Consider the following 13,827-nt stretch of genomic DNA (forward strand, 5'->3'; position numbering starts at 1 on the left):
ACAGTCCAGCCCGAACTGCCAAGCCATGTCTTCCCTGGACCGGAAACAAGCATCCTGGGACCGGTTTCGGGTTCATAACCCTCATCAGCCAGGCTATCTTGAATCCAGTGGCAAAGTGAGCAAGGGACCCAAGTCTGGGCATACCCTGCCAACTTAGGGCGAACAAAGCGATTCCAAAGGGGATGATGGACGGAGCGTTTGAGCAAATCAAACACTCACCCCAGTCAAATGATCTGGATTTATTCCATCATCATTCTTTAGCTCACTCCACCATCCCAGTTCAGACATGACCATATGCAAATCAGTCTGACCCTGTGCCTCATGGGAACAGTCTAGCCCGAGCTGCCAAGCCATGTCTTCCCTCGACCGGAAACAAGCATCCTGGGAACAGTTTCGGGTTCATAACCCTCATCAGCCAAGCTATCTTGAATCCAGTGGCAAAGTGAGCAAGGGCCCCAAATCTGGGCATACCCTGCCAACTTAGGGCGAACAAAGCGATACCAACGGGGATGGTGGACAGATTGTTTGAGCTAATCAAACACTCACCCCCAGTCAAATGATCTGGGTTTAATCCATCATCATTCCTTAGCTCACTCCTCCACCCCACTTCAGACATGGCCACACGCAAATCAGTCTGACCCTGTGCCTCATGGGAACAGTCCAGCCCGAACTGCCAAGCCATGTCTTCCCTGGACCAGAAACATGCATCCTGGGACCGGTTTCGGATTCATAACCCTCATCAGCCAGGCTATCTTGAATCCAGTGGCAAAGTGAGCAAGGGACCCACGTTGGGGCATACCCTGTCAACTTAGGGCGAACAAAGCGATACCAAAGGGGATGATGGATGGATCGTTTGAGCAAATCAAACACTCACCACCACTCAAATAATCTGGGTGTAGTCCATCATCATTCTTAAGCTCACTCCACCACCCCAGTTCAGACATGGCCACCAGTCTGACCCTGTGCCTCATGGGAACAGTCCAGCCCGAACTGCCAAGCCATGTCTTCCCTAGACCATAAACAAGCATCCTGGGACCAGTTTCGGGTTCATAACCCTCATCAGCCAGGCTATCTTCAATCCAGTGGCAAAGTGAGCAAGGGACCCACGTCTGGGCATACCCTGCCAATTTAGGGCGAACAAAGCGATACCAAAGGGGATGATGAACGGAGCGTTTGAGCTAATCAAACACTCACCCCAGTCAAATGATCTGCATTTAATCCATCATCATTCTTTAGCTCACCCCACCACCCCAGTTCAGACATGGCCATATGCAAATCAGTCGGACCCTGTGCCTCATGGGAACAGTCCAGCCCGAACTGCCAAGCCATGTCGTTCCTAGACAAGAAACAAGCATCCTTTGACCAGTTTCGGGTTCATAACCCTCATCAACCAGGCTATCTTGAATCCAGTGGCAAAGTGAGCAAGGGACCCACGTCTGGGCATACCCTGCCAATTTAAGGTGAACAAAGCAATACCAAAGGGGATGATGGACAGAGCGTTTGAGCAAATCAAACACTCACCCCCAGTCCAATGCTCCGGGTTTAATCCACCATCATTCTTTAGCTCACTCCACCACCCCAGTTCAGACATGGCCATATGCAAATCAGTCTAACCCTGTGCCTCATGGAACAGTCCAGCCCTAACTGCCAAGCCATGTCTTCTCTGGACCAGAAAAAAGCATCCTGGGACCGGTTTCGGGTTCATAACCCTCATCAGCCAGGCTTTCTTGAATTCAGTGGCAAAGTAAGCAACGGACCCACGTCTGGGCATACCCTGCCAACTTAGGGCAAACAAAGCGATACCAAAGGGGATGTTGGTCGGAGCGTTTGAGCAAATCAAACACTCACCCCCAGTCAAATGATCTGGGTTTAATCCATCATCATTCTTTAGCTCACTCCACCACCCCAGTTCAGACATGGCCATATGCAAATCAGTCTGACCCTGTGCCTCATGGGAACAGTCCAGCCCTAAATGCCCAGCCATGTCTTCCCTGGACCAGAAGCAACCATCCTGGGACCGGTTTCTGGTTCATAACCCTCATCAGCCAGGCTATCTTCAATCCAGTGGCAAAGTGAGCAAGGGACTCACGTCTGGGCATACCCTGCCAATTTAGGGCGAACAAAGCGATACCAAAGGGGATGATGAACGGAGCGTTTGAGCTAATCAAACACTCACCCCAGTCAAATGATCTGCATTTAATCCATCATCATTCTTTAGCTCACTCCACCACCCCAGTTCAGACATGGCCATATGCAAATCTGTCTGACCCTGTGCCTCATGGGAACAGTCGAGCCCGAACTGCCAAGCCATGTCTTCCCTAGACCAGAAACAAGCATCCTGGGACCGCTTTTGGGTTCACAACCCTCATCAGCCAGGCTATCTTGAATCCAGTGGCAAAGTGAGCAAGGTACCCACGTCTGGGCATACCCTTCCAACTTAGGGTGAACAAAGCGATACCAAAAGGGATGATGGACGGAGCGTTTGAGCAAATAACACACACACCCCAAGTCAAATGATCTGGGTTTAATCCATCATCATTCTTTAGCTCACCCCACCACCCCAGTTCAGACATGGCCATATGCAAATCAGTCTGACCCTGTGCCTCATGGGAACAGTCCAGCCCGAACTGCCAAGCCATGTCATTCCTAGACAAGAAACAAGCATCCTTTGACCGGTTTCGGGTTCATAACCCTCATCAACCAGGCTATCTTGAATCCAGTGGCAAAGTGAGCAAGGGACCCACGTCTGGGCATACCCTGCCAATTTAAGGCGAACAAAGCAATACCAAAGTGGATGATGGACAGAGCGTTTGAGCAAATCAAACACTCACCCCCAGTCCAATGCTTCGGGTTTAATCCACCATCATTCTTTAGCTCACTCCACCACCCCAGTTCAGACATGGCCATATGCAAATCAGTCTGACCCTGTGCCTCATGGGAACAGTCCAGCCCGAACTGCCAAGCCATGTCTTCCCTGGACCGGAAACAAGCATCCTGGGACCGGTTTCGGGTTCATAACCCTCATCAGCCAGGCTATCTTAAATCCAGTGGCAAAGTGAGCAAGGGACCCACATCTGGGCATACCCTGCCAACTTAGGGTGAACAAAGCAATACCAAAGGCCATGATGGACGGAGCATTTGAGCAAATCAAACACTCACCCCCAGTCAAATGATCTGGGTTTAATCCATCATCATTCTTTAGCTCACTCCACCACCCCACTTCAGACATGACCATATGCAAATCAGTCTGACCCTGTGCCTCATGGGAACAGTCCAGCCCAAGCTGCCAAGCCATGTCTTCCCTCGACCGGAAACAAGCATCCTGGGACTGGTTTCGGGTTCATAACCCTCATCAGCCAGGCTATCTTGAATCCAGTGGCAAAGTGAGCAAGGGACCCACCTCTGGGCATACCGTGCCAACTTAGGGTGAACAAAGCAATACCAGAGGGGATGATGGACGGAGCGTTGGAGCAAATCAAACACTCACCCCCAGTCAAATGATCTGGGTTTAATCCACCATCATTCTTTAGCTCACTCCACCAACCCCAGTTCAGACATGGCCATATGCAAATCAGTCTGACCCTGTGCCTCATGGGAACAATCCAGCCCGAACTGCCAAGCCATGTCTTCCCTGGACCGAATACAAGCATCCTGGGACCGGTTTCGGGTTCATAACCCTCATCAGCCAGGCTACCTTGAGTCCAGTGGCAAAGTGAGCAAGGGACCCACGTCTGGGCATACCCTGCCAACTTAGGGCGAACAAAGCAATACCAAAGGGGATGATGGACGAAGAGTTTGAGCATATCAAACACTCACCCCCACTCAAATGATCTGGGTTTAATCCATCATGATTCTTTAGCTCACTCCACCACCCCAGTTCAGACATGGCCATATGAAAATCTGTCTGACCCTGTGCCTCATGGGAACAGTCCAGCCCAAACTGCCAAGCCATATCTTCCCTGGACCAGAAACAAGCATCCTGGGACTGGTTTTGAGTTCATAACCCTCATCAGCCAGACTATCTTGAATCCAGTGGCAAAGTGAGCAAGCGATCCACGTCTGAGCATACCCCGCCAACTTAGGGAGAACAAAGCTATACCAAAGGGGATGATGGACAGAGCGTTTGAGCAAATCAAACACTCACTCCCAGTCAAATGATCTGGGTTTAATCCATCATCATTCTTTAGCTCACTCCACCACCCCAGTTCAGACATGGCCATATGCAAATCAGTCTGACCATGTGCCTCATGGGCACAGTCCAGCCCGAACTGCCAAGCCATGTCGTTCCTAGACAAGAAACAAGCATCCTTTGACCGGTTTCGGGTTCATAACCCTCATCAACCAGGCTATCTTGAATCCAGTGGCAAAGTGAGCAAGGGACCCACGTCTGGGCATACCCTGCCAATTTAAGGCGAACAAAGCAATACCAAAGGGGATGATGGACAGACCGTTTGAGCAAATCAAACACTCACCCCCAGTCCAATGCTCCGGGTTTAATCCACCATCATTCTTTAGCTCACTCCACCACCCCAGTTCAGACATGGCCATATGCAAATCAGTATGACCCTGTGCCTCATGGAACAGTCCAGCCCGAACTGCCAAGCCATGTCTTCTCTGGACCGAAAAAAAGCATCCTGGGACCGGTTTCGGGTTCATAACCCTCATCAGCCAGGCTTTCTTGAATTCAGTGGCAAAGTAAGCAACGGACCCACGTCTGGGCATACCCTGCCAATGTTGGTCGGAGCGTTTGAGCAAATCAAACACTCACCCCCAGTCAAATGATCTGGGTTTAATCCATCATCATTCTTTAGCTCACTCTACCACCCCAGTTCAGACATGGCCATATGCAAATCAGTCTGACCCTGTGCCTCATGGGAACAGTCCAGCCCGAACTGCCAAGCCATGTCTTCCCTGGACCGGAAACAAGCATCCTGGGACCGGTTTCGGGTTCATAACCCTCATCAGCCAGGCTATCTTGAATCCAGTGGCAAAGTGAGCAAGGGACCCACGTCTGGGCATACCCTGCCAACTTAGGGCGAACAAAGCGATTCCAAAGGGGATGATGGACGGAGCGTTTGAGCAAATCAAACACTCACCCCAGTCAAATGATCTGGGTTTATTCCATCATCATTCTTTAGCTCACTCCACCATCCCAGTTCAGACATGACCATATGCAAATCAGTCTGACCCTGTGCCTCATGGGAACAGTCTAGCCCGAGCTGCCAAGCCATGTCTTCTCTGGACCGGAAAAAAACATCCTGGGACCGGTTTCGGGTTCATAACCCTCATCAGCCAGGTTTTCTTGAATTCAGTGGCAAAGTAAGCAACGGACCCACGTCTGGGCATACCCTGCCAACTTAGGGCAAACAAAGCGATACCAAAGGGGATGTTGGTCGGAGCGTTTGAGCAAATCAAACACTCACCCCCAGTCAAATGATCTGGGTTTAATCCATCATCATTCTTTAGCTCACTCCACCACCCCAGTTCAGACATGGCCATATGCAAATCAGTCTGACCCTGTGCCTCATGGGAACAGTCCAGCCCGAACTGCCAAGCCATGTCTTCCCTGGACCAGAAACAACCATCCTGGGACCGGTTTCGGGTTCATAACCCTCATCAGCCAGGCTATCTTCAATCCAGTGGCAAAGTGAGCAAGGGACTCACGTCTGGGCATACCCTGCCAATTTAGGGCGAACAAAGCGATACCAAAGGGGATGATGAACGGAGCGTTTGAGCTAATCAAACACTCACCCCAGTCAAATGATCTGCATTTAATCCATCATCATTCTTTAGCTCACTCCACCACCCCAGTTCAGACATGGCCATATGCAAATCTGTCTGACCCTGTGCCTCATGGGAACAGTCGAGCCCGAACTGCCAAGCCATGTCTTCCCTAGACCAGAAACAAGCATCATGGGACCGGTTTTGGGTTCACAACCCTCATCAGCCAGGCTATCTTGAATCCAGTGGCAAAGTGAGCAAGGTACCCACGTCTGGGCATACCCTTCCAACTTAGGGTGAACAAAGCGATACCAAAAGGGATGATGGACGGAGCGTTTGAGCAAATAACACACACACACCAAGTCAAATGATCTGGGTTTAATCCATCATCATTCTTTAGCTCACCCCACCACCCCAGTTCAGACATGACCATATGCAAATCAGTCTGACCCTGTGCCTCATGGGAACAGTCCAGCCCGAACTGCCAAGCCATGTCGTTCCTAGACAAGAAACAAGCATCCTTTGACCGGTTTCGGGTTCATAACCCTCATCAACCAGGCTATCTTGAATCCAGTGGCAAAGTGAGCAAGGGACCCACGTCTGGGCATACCCTGCCAATTTAAGGCGAACAAAGCAATACCAAAGGGGATCATGGACAGAGCGTTTGAGCAAATCAAACACTCACCCCCAGTCCAATGCTTCGGGTTTAATCCACCATCATTCTTTAGCTCACTCCACCACCCCAGTTCAGACATGGCCATATGCAAATCAGTCTGACCCTGTGCCTCATGGGAACAGTCCAGCCCGAACTGCCAAGCCATGTCTTCCCTGGACCGGAAACAAGCATCCTGGGACCGGTTTCGGGTTCATAACCCTCATCAGCCAGGCTATCTTAAATCCAGTGGCAAAGTGAGCAAGGGACCCACATCTGGGCATACCCTGCCAACTTAGGGCGAACAAAGCAATACCAAAGGCCATGATGGACGGAGCGTTTGAGCAAATCAAACACTCACCCCAGTCAAATGATCTGGGTTTAATCCATCATCATTCTTTAGCTCACTCCACCACCCCACTTCAGACATGACCATATGCAAATCAGTCTGACCCTGTGCCTCATGGGAACAGTCCAGCCCAAGCTGCCAAGCCATGTCTTCCCTCGACCGGAAACAAGCATCCTGGGACCGGTTTCGAGTTCATAACCCTCATCAGCCAGGCTATCTTGAATCCAGTGGCAAAGTGAGCAAGGACCCACGTCTGGGCATACCCTGCCAACTTAGGGCAAACAAAGCGATACCAAAGGGGATGTTGGTCGGAGCGTTTGAGCAAATCAAACACTCACCCCCAGTCAAATGATCTGGGTTTAATCCATCATTATTCTTTAGCTCACTCCACCACCCCAGTTTAGACATGGCCATATGCAAATCAGTCTGACCCTGTGCCTCACGGGAACAGTCCAGCCCGAACTGCCAAGCCATGTCTTCCCTGGACCGGAAACAAGCATCCTGGGACTGGTTTCGGGTTCATTACCCTCATCAGCCAGGCTATCTTGAATCCAGTGGCAAAATGAGCAAGGGACTCACGTCTGGGCATACCCTGCCAACTTAGGGCGAACAAAGTGATACCAAAGGGGATGATGGACGGAGCGTTTGAGCAAATCAAACACTCACCCCCAGTCAAATGATCTGGGTTTAATCCATTATCATTCTTTAGCTCACTCCACCACCCCAGTTCAGACATGGCCATATGCAAATCAGTCTGACCCTGTGCCTCATGGGAACAGTCCAGCACGAGCTGCCAAGCCATTTCTTCCCTGGACCGGAAACAAGCATCCTGGGACCGGTTTCGGGTTCATAACCCTCATCAGCCAGGCTCTCTTGAATCCAGTGGCAAAATGAGCAAGGGACCCACCTCTGGGCATACCCTGCCAACTTAGGGCGAACAAAGCGATACCAGAGGGGATGATGGACTGAGCGTTTGAGCAAATCAAACACTCACGCCAGTCTAATGATCTGGGTTTAATCCATCATCATTCTTTAGCTCACTCCACCACCCCAGTTCAGACATTGCCATATGCAAATCAGTCTGACCCTGCGCCTCATGGGAACAGTCCAGCTCGAACTGCCAAGCCATGTCTTCCCTGGACCGGAAACAAGCATCCTGGGACCGGTTTCGGGTTCATAACCCTCATCAGCCAGGTTATCTTGAATCCAGTGGCAAAATGAGCAAGGGACCCACCTCTGGGTATACCCTGCCAACTTAGGGCGAACAAAGCGATACCAGAGGGGATGATGGACTGAGCGTTTGAGCAAATCAAACACTCAACCCCAGTCTAATGATCTGGGTTTAATCCATCATCATTCTTTAGCTCACTCCACAACCCCAGTTCAGACCGTGCCACATGCAAATCAGTCTGACCCTGCGCCTCATGGGAACAGTCCAGCCCAAACTGCCAAGCCATGTCTTCCCTGGACCGGAAACAAGCCTCCTGGGACCGGTTTCGGGTTCATAATCCTCATCAGCCAGGCTATCTTGAATCCAGTGGCAAAGTAAGCAAGGGCCCCACGTCTGGGCATACCCTTCCAACTTAGGGCGAGCAAAGTGATACCAACGGGGATGATGGACAGATCGTTTGAGCTAATCAAACACTCGCCCACAGTCAAATGATCTGGGTTTAATTCATCATCATTCCTTAGCTCACTCCACCACCCCAGTTCAGACATGGCCATATACAAATCAGCCTGACCCTGTGCCTCATTGGAACAGTCCAGCCCGAACTGCCAAGCCATGCCTTCCCTGGACCGGAAACAAGCATCCTGGAACCGGTTTTGGGTTCATAACCCTCATCAGCCAGGCTATCTTGAATCCAGTGGCAAAGTGAGCAAGGGACCCACATCTGGGTACACCCTGCCAACTGAGGGCGAACAAAGCGATACCAAAGAAGATGATGGTCGGAGCATTACAGCAAATCAAACACTCACCCCCAGTCAAATGATCTGGGTATAATCCATCATCATTCTTTAGCTCACTCCACCACCCCAGTTCAGACATGCCCATATGCAAATCAGTCTGACCCTGTGCCTCATGGGAACAGTCCAGCCTGAACTGCCAGGCCATGTCTTCCCTCTACCGCAAACAAGCATCCTGGGACCGGTTTCGGGTTCATAACCCTCATCAGCCGGGCTATCTTGAATCCAGTGGCAAAGTGAGCAAGGGACCCACGTCTGGGCATACCCTGCCAACTTAGGGCAAACAAAGCGATACCAAAGGGGATGATGGACGGAGCGTTTGAGCAAATCAAACACTCACCCCCAGTCAAATGATCTGGGATTAATCCATCATCATTCTTTAGCTCACTCCACCACCCCAGTTCATAACTGGCCATATGTAAATCAGTCTGACCCTGTGCCTCATGGGAACAGTCCAGCCCGAACTGCCAAGCTATGTCTTCCCTGGACCGGAAACAAGCATCCTGGGACCGGTTTCGGGTTCATAACCCTCATCAGCCAGGCTATCTTGAATCCTGTGGCAAAGTGAGCAAGGGACCCACGTCTGGGCATACCCTGCCAACTTAGGGCGAACAAAGTGATACCAAAGGGGATGATGGACGGAACGTTTGAGCAAATCAAACACTCACCCCCAGTCAAATTATCTGGGTTTAATCCATCATCATTCTTTAGCTCACTCCTCCACCCCAGTTCAGACATGGCCATATGCAAATCAGTCTGACCCTGTGCCTCATGGGAACATTCCAGCCTGAACTGCCAAGCCCGGTCTTCCCTGAACCGCAAACAAGCATCCTGGGACCGGTATCAGGTTCATAACCCTCATCAGCCAGACTATCTTGAATCCAATGGCAAAGTGAGCAAGGGACCCACGTCTGGGCATACCCTGCCAACTTAGGGCGAACAAAGCAATACCAAAGGGGATGATGAACGGAGCGTTTGAGCTAATCAAACACTCACCCCAGTCAAATGATCTGCATTTAATCCATCATCATTCTTTAGCTCACTCCACCACCCCAGTTCAGACATGGCCATTTGCAAATCAGTCTGACCCTGTGCCTCATGGGAACAGTCGAGCCCGAACTGCCAAGCCATGTCTTCCTTGGACCAGAAACATGCATCCTGGGACCGGTTTCGGATTCATAACCCTCATCAGCCAGGCTATCTTGAATCCAGTGGCAAAGTGAGCAAGGGACCCACGTTGGGGCATACCCTGTCAACTTAGGGCGAACAAAGCGATACCAAAGGGGATGATGGATGGATCGTTTGAGAAAATCAAACACTCACCACCACTCAAATAATCTGGGTGTAGTCCATCATCATTCTTAAGCTCACTCCACCACCCCAGTTCAGACATGGCCACCAGTCTGACCCTGTGCCTCATGGGAACAGTCCAGCCCGAACTGCTAAGCCATGTCTTCCCTGGACCGGAAACAAGCATCCTGGGACCGGTTTCGGGTTCATAACCCTCATCAGCCAGGCTATCTTCAATCCAGTGGCAAAGTGAGCAAGGGACCCACGTCTGGGCATACCCTGCCAATTTAGGGCGAACAAAGCGATACCAAAGGGGAAGATGAACGGAGCGTTTGAGCTAATCAAACACTCACCCCAGTCAAATGATCTGCATTTAATCCATCATCATTCTTTAGCTCACTCCACCACCCCAGTTCAGACATGGCCATATGCAAATCTGTCTGACCCTGTGCCTCATGGGAACAGTCGAGCCCGAACTGCCAAGCCATGTCTTCCCTAGACCATAAACAAGCATCCTGGGACCGGTTTTGGGTTCACAACCCTCATCAGCCAGGCTATCTTGAATCCAGTGGCAAAGTGAGCAAGGTACCCACGTCTGGGCATACCCTTCCAACTTAGGGTGAACAAAGCAATACCAAAAGGGATGATGGACGGAGCGTTTGAGCAAATAACACACACACCCCAAGTCAAATGATCTGGGTTTAATCCATCATCATTCTTTAGCTCACCCCACCACCCCAGTTCAGACATGGCCATATGCAAATCAGTCGGACCCTGTGCCTCATGGGAACAGTCCAGCCCGAACTGCCAAGCCATGTCGTTCCTAGACAAGAAACAAGCATCCTTTGACCAGTTTCGGGTTCATAACCCTCATCAACCAGGCTATCTTGAATCCAGTGGCAAAATGAGCAAGGGACCCACGTCTGGGCATACCCTGCCAATTTAAGGCGAACAAAGCAATACCAAAGGGGATGATGGACAGAGCGTTTGAGCAAATCAAACACTCACCCCCAGTCCAATGCTCCGGGTTTAATCCACCATCATTCTTTAGCTCACTCCACCACCCCAGTTCAGACATGGCCATATGCAAATCAGTCTGACCCTGTGCCTCATGGAACAGTCCAGCCCGAACTGCCAAGCCATGTCTTCTCTGGACCGGAAAAAAACATCCTGGGACCGGTTTCGGGTTCATAACCCTCATCAGCCAGGCTTTCTTGAATTCAGTGGCAAAGTAAGCAACGGACCCACGTCTGGGCATACCCTGCCAATGTTGGTCGGAGCGTTTGAGCAAATCAAACACTCACCCCCAGTCAAATGATCTGGGTTTAATCCATCATCATTCTTTAGCTCACTCTACCACCCCAGTTCAGACATGGCCATATGCAAATCAGTCTGACCCTGTGCCTCATGGGAACAGTCCAGCCCGAACTGCCAAGCCATGTCTTCCCTGGACCGGAAACAAGCATCCTGGGACCGGTTTCGGGTTCATAACCCTCATCAGCCAGGCTATCTTGAATCCAGTGGCAAAGTGAGCAAGGGACCCAAGTCTGGGCATACCCTGCCAACTTAGGGCGAACAAAGCGATTCCAAAGGGGATGATGGACGGAGCGTTTGAGCAAATCAAACACTCACCCCAGTCAAATGATCTGGATTTATTCCATCATCATTCTTTAGCTCACTCCACCATCCCAGTTCAGACATGACCATATGCAAATCAGTCTGACCCTGTGCCTCATGGGAACAGTCTAGCCCGAGCTGCCAAGCCATGTCTTCCCTCGACCGGAAACAAGCATCCTGGGAACAGTTTCGGGTTCATAACCCTCATCAGCCAAGCTATCTTGAATCCAGTGGCAAAGTGAGCAAGGGCCCCAAATCTGGGCATACCCTGCCAACTTAGGGCGAACAAAGCGATACCAACGGGGATGGTGGACAGATTGTTTGAACTAATCAAACACTCACCCCCAGTCAAATGATCTGGGTTTAATCCATCATCATTCCTTAGCTCACTCCTCCACCCCACTTCAGACATGGCCACACGCAAATCAGTCTGACCCTGTGCCTCATGGGAACAGTCCAGCCCGAACTGCCAAGCCATGTCTTCCCTGGACCAGAAACATGCATCCTGGGACCGGTTTCGGATTCATAACCCTCATCAGCCAGGCTATCTTGAATCCAGTGGCAAAGTGAGCAAGGGACCCACGTTGGGGCATACCCTGTCAACTTAGGGCGAACAAAGCGATACCAAAGGGGATGATGGATGGATCGTTTGAGCAAATCAAACACTCACCACCACTCAAATAATCTGGGTGTAGTCCATCATCATTCTTAAGCTCACTCCACCACCCCAGTTCAGACATGGCCACCAGTCTGACCCTGTGCCTCATGGGAACAGTCCAGCCCGAACTGCCAAGCCATGTCTTCCCTAGACCATAAACAAGCATCCTGGGACCGGTTTCGGGTTCATAACCCTCATCAGCCAGGCTATCTTCAATCCAGTGGCAAAGTGAGCAAGGGACCCACGTCTGGGCATACCCTGCCAATTTAGGGCGAACAAAGCGATACCAAAGGGGATGATGAACGGAGCGTTTGAGCTAATCAAACACTCACCCCAGTCAAATGATCTGCATTTAATCCATCATCATTCTTTAGCTCACCCCACCACCCCAGTTCAGACATGGCCATATGCAAATCAGTCGGACCCTGTGCCTCATGGGAACAGTCCAGCCCGAACTGCCAAGCCATGTCGTTCCTAGACAAGAAACAAGCATCCTTTGACCAGTTTCGGGTTCATAACCCTCATCAACCAGGCTATCTTGAATCCAGTGGCAAAGTGAGCAAGGGACCCACGTCTGGGCATACCCTGCCAATTTAAGGTGAACAAAGCAATACCAAAGGGGATGATGGACAGAGCGTTTGAGCAAATCAAACACTCACCCCCAGTCCAATGCTCCGGGTTTAATCCACCATCATTCTTTAGCTCACTCCACCACCCCAGTTCAGACATGGCCATATGCAAATCAGTCTAACCCTGTGCCTCATGGAACAGTCCAGCCCTAACTGCCAAGCCATGTCTTCTCTGGACCAGAAAAAAGCATCCTGGGACCGGTTTCGGGTTCATAACCCTCATCAGCCAGGCTTTCTTGAATTCAGTGGCAAAGTAAGCAACGGACCCACGTCTGGGCATACCCTGCCAACTTAGGGCAAACAAAGCGATACCAAAGGGGATGTTGGTCGGAGCGTTTGAGCAAATCAAACACTCACCCCCAGTCAAATGATCTGGGTTTAATCCATCATCATTCTTTAGCTCACTCCACCACCCCAGTTCAGACATGGCCATATGCAAATCAGTCTGACCCTGTGCCTCATGGGAACAGTCCAGCCCTAAATGCCCAGCCATGTCTTCCCTGGACCAGAAGCAACCATCCTGGGACCGGTTTCTGGTTCATAACCCTCATCAGCCAGGCTATCTTCAATCCAGTGGCAAAGTGAGCAAGGGACTCACGTCTGGGCATACCCTGCCAATTTAGGGCGAACAAAGCGATACCAAAGGGGATGATGAACGGAGCGTTTGAGCTAATCAAACACTCACCCCAGTCAAATGATCTGCATTTAATCCATCATCATTCTTTAGCTCACTCCACCACCCCAGTTCAGACATGGCCATATGCAAATCTGTCTGACCCTGTGCCTCATGGGAACAGTCGAGCCCGAACTGCCAAGCCATGTCTTCCCTAGACCAGAAACAAGCATCCTGGGACCGGTTTTGGGTTCACAACCCTCATCAGCCAGGCTATCTTGAATCCAGTGGCAAAGTGAGCAAGGTACCCACGTCTGGGCATACCCTTCCAAC

Source organism: Triturus cristatus, chromosome 3_2 (assembly GCF_964204655.1).
Source record: "Triturus cristatus chromosome 3_2, aTriCri1.1, whole genome shotgun sequence".
Classification (NCBI taxonomy): Eukaryota; Metazoa; Chordata; class Amphibia; order Caudata; family Salamandridae; genus Triturus; species Triturus cristatus.